The sequence below is a fragment of the Rattus norvegicus genome, unplaced genomic scaffold, assembly GCF_021556685.1.
Source record: "Rattus norvegicus strain SHRSP/BbbUtx unplaced genomic scaffold, alternate assembly SHRSP_T2T unassigned-0000110, whole genome shotgun sequence".
Classification (NCBI taxonomy): Eukaryota; Metazoa; Chordata; class Mammalia; order Rodentia; family Muridae; genus Rattus; species Rattus norvegicus.
The window spans coordinates 151,120-155,000 of record NW_028238831.1 but is presented as its reverse complement, the minus strand read 5'-3'; the positions used below and the strand labels follow the sequence as shown (position 1 = coordinate 155,000).

The 3,881-nt window shown below is 45.8% G+C and overlaps 1 long non-coding RNA gene across 2 annotated transcripts in view; it reads left to right on the top strand.

Annotated features, from left to right (window-relative positions):
- LOC147997613 (uncharacterized) overlaps positions 1-2,311 on the top strand; it is an 18,651-nt gene extending 16,340 nt beyond the window's left edge. Inside the window, exons 2-3 of one of the 2 annotated variants that reach the window (XR_015647668.1) lie at positions 984-1,182; positions 2,082-2,311. This is a non-coding gene — a long non-coding RNA (uncharacterized LOC147997613). The remainder of the gene's footprint in view (positions 1-983; positions 1,183-2,081) is intronic. The other variant, XR_015647669.1, reaches the window with a different exon arrangement.
- Positions 2,312-3,881: the final 1,570 nt, after the last annotated feature.

Sequence of the window (3,881 nt, the reverse complement as noted above, 5' to 3'; positions counted from 1 at the left end):
GAGGGAGGTCGACCAGATGTCTGAAGTATCCGGCGACGAGCGCCCTCGCAAGGCTTTGGACTTTTTTTTTTTAATAAATCTATCTATCTATCTATCTATCTATCTATCTATCTATCTATCTATCTATCTATCTATCTGTATCCATGTATATCTTTCTTTCTTCTGAGATTCTCGGAGGTCGACCAGTAGTCCCGACGGCACTTTGCCTTTGATGATCCCTCTCCAATTGTCCTAGGTCGACCAGATGTCCCTAACATATGGCGACGTGTAGTTTACTCGATCCACCTGGTATTGACTTCTGGCTCTTTTTTTTCAATTTATTAATGATATATCTATAATATATAATATATAATATATAAAATATATTATATATCGACCAGTTGGAAAACGAGGTCGACTAGTTGTCCTATGCCTTACATACAAAGCAGTGACTGGTACTTGCAGTACTATGATTTTTTTGTTTTTGTTTCTTTCTCTTTTTTTCGGAGCTGGGGGACCGAACCCAGGGCCTTGCGCTTGCTAGCTAGGCAAGCACTCTACCACTGACCAACTGAGCTAAATCCCCAACCCCAGTACTATGTTTCCCCCCCCCTTTGGTTTACATTCAATCTCTCTCTCTCTCTCTCTCTCTCTCTCTCTCTCTCTCTCTCTCTCTCTCTCTCTCTGTGTGTGTGTGTGTGACAGGGGAGGGTCGGCCAGTTGTCCCTTCCATTATAAGCAAACTGAAGGTATCAATTGGTCAGCTGAATAGTTCTCTGCTTTCCATTGTTCTCACCATCTCTCCAGTCGTATTTTTTATAAATATTGAATATTAAATATATGTGTGTGTGGGGGGGGTGTGGCTGTGTGTGCATGAGTTCCTAGGTACGAACCTGAGGGAGGGAGGGAGGGAGGGAAGGAAGGGAGGGAGGGAGGGAGGGAAGGAAGGTCGACCAGTCAGCCTCCTTTCTTTTTTTTAAAAGTTATTTCCTCTTCTTTTCCAGAATTATTTATTTTGTGACTATGAGTACACTGTAACTATCTTCAGACACACCAGAAGAAGGCCTCATCCCATTACCGATGGTTGGGAGCCACCATGTGCTTGCTGGGGATTGAAAACTCAGGACCTCTGGAGGAGCGGCCAGGGCTCTTAACCGCTGAGACATCTCTCCAGCCCTCTTTTTCCAGTTTTAAATAAGCCTCGTTAGTTGAGCGATCTGGGGAGTTGCTTTTCTTTCCAATTTGTGTGTGGGGGGGGCAGCAATGGATCCAGTATCCAATTCCCCTTTCTCTCGATAACATCTTATTACAGTAAGATGGCTCGATTTCATTTGCAATTACTTTCTTATTCTAGACGAAGGTTGATGAATAAATCTTCTTGTCGCTCCATGAAGGAGGGAATAAAATAATATTTGGCTAGGTCTATATTCCTTCATTTTTATTTCTCTTTGTTTCTTGTCCTTTCTTTAAAAGAAAGAGGTCAACAAATCGGTGTGTACCACCACCACCACCACCACCACCACCACCACCACCACCACCACCACCACCACCACCACCACCGAGTTGTAGGGATCCATTATGGGCCCCTGTCTGTCTGCCTGTCTGATTCATTCGTGTTTATTTAAACGTCCTCCAATGATGGTTGTGCAGTGAAAGAAATGCGTGCCCGAGCTCGAGCTCGTGCGCAAACACACACACACACACACACACACACACACACACACACACACACACCACACGGGGGGGGGCAATGGGGGGTGAGGAGGAGGAGGAGGAGGAGGAGGATGAGGAGGAGGAAAGCTTGGGTTGGGTGGTTTGAGGATTTGAAGGTTTAGCCCTGCAATGTTCCTTACAACTTAAAAACTTTGTGACACACAAAGCGATATTCATTTTCTCCTTCTACTTTTCACTCTGTAGACCAAGATGGCAGACTATATCAGCCTTTGTGGAATGTGACCTTGTATTGCTTTGCCCTACTCTGCTCTGCTCTGCTCTGCTCTGCTCAACTTAACAGACGTGTTTTTGCTTTTGTTTATGATTTTTGCTTGCTTGCTTGCTCGCTCGCTCCCATGACTTGACTGTGGTTTCCCTTTCTATTACAGCACGGTGACCAGACTGCCTTGGGGTAATCAGAAAGGAGGCCAGAAGCAGTCTTTTTTCTGACGCACTGAGACTACATACCAGCCGATTTGGAGGAAAAGATATCCCTCTCTCCCTCCCTCCCTCCCTCCCTCCCTCCCTCCCTCCCTCCCTCCCTCCCTCCCTCCCTCCTTGACCCATTTTCCCTCTTTCCCGATACACTCAATAAATTTAAAGTAAATCAATGAATCAAGTCTCTAGTAATTTATTTGTTGGGATTTATTTGTTGGAAATTATCCCTCCACACCTTCGCCCCTCCCCCCACCACTCGAGGATGTCTCCCTGGGGGGGGGCGGGGGTTGGGTGGACTCGTGTAGGCATACCTCTCCTCCCTTGGCTTTCCGGTCCACTTCGCTCCAGCATACCTAACTCTTTGGAAATGGTAATAGAGTTCATGACACACCCTCACAGAGAGAGGAAGAGTCCGATCGTTCACTGATTCGCTCTCACCCAGCCTCGCCCTGACAGCTCAGGCATGTCTAAATCCGAATGTGGGCAATATTTACATGACTTGACTTGGTGCTTCTAACTTTTTCTCTCTTTTTTTTTTTTCTTCTTTAGTATTTTTTTCTTTACCCTACAAACAGCACACTGCAGCTGTCTTCGGACACACAGCAGATCGATCCCATAACAGAGGGTTGTGAGCCACCATGGGAATAGAACTCAGGACCTCTGGAAGAACACAGTCAGAACTCTTAACTGCTGACTCCATTATTTCCGATTAATGTTTAATGTTTATTTTATTTTATTTTATTTTATTTTCGGAGCTGGGGACCGAACCCAGGGCCTTGTGCTTCCTAGGCAAGCGCTCTACCACTGAGCTAAATCCCCAACCCCAATGTTTAATGTTTAAATAAATAAACCTTGTAAAGAAATTAAGCATCTTAAAACCATAGGCATGTGCATCCCCTCCTCATTCGTTCATTCCCTCGCTCATTCATTCATTCATTCATTCAGACAGACAGACAGACAGACAGACAGACAGACAGACAGCAACCAAAGTCTAGCCTTTAACAAAGCAAGAAAGCATACCCTGCGGGACGCACAGATGAATTCCTGAGGCTTACCCTGCAGAGCTTACATGAGGCTTAGTAAAGGACTGACCTGACAACAGCTACCTACATACGTTGAAAAGTCTACCTGGTATTGACGGATGATGACAAACTGTATGTGTGATACAAAACTGTATGTGTGGTTCCCCTTATAACTCATCTCGAAGAGCCCAGCTGTTGGGGCTCGTTCTTTTGGGGGAAATGGAGGCTTTTCATCTTTCCCAAAGCTCCTCCTAGATCCTTTCTGTCCATCTGTCCATCCGTCCGTCCGTCCGTCTGTCCGTCCGTCCGTCCATCAAATTCTACCCTAGGCCTGCCCTTAGGTTGGTGGTCGTCCATTGAGTGCTAGTGACTTCTGACTTGTCTCTGTCTTCCCCTCTGAGAACTGTATTTAGATCTGATGCAGGCACGCAGGCAGGCAGGCAGGCAGGCAGGCAGGCAGGCAGGCAGGCAGGCAGGCCCTCCCTCGTTTTGAAACAGACAGACAGACAGACAGACAGACAGACCAAAGGGTCAATGACTGACTGCACTTAAAGGGGCTGTTGACTCCTCTTTGGAGTTACCGCTGTTTAAAACTTGCTTGATAAAATAAAGTCATCGAATCCAAACTACGCAAAGGGGACACTATAACAAATTACGACTGCTTGTGTATATAGAAAACAGGGTTTTTTCTTTCCCTTATTCCATTATGTATGTTTGCTTTTCTTCAAG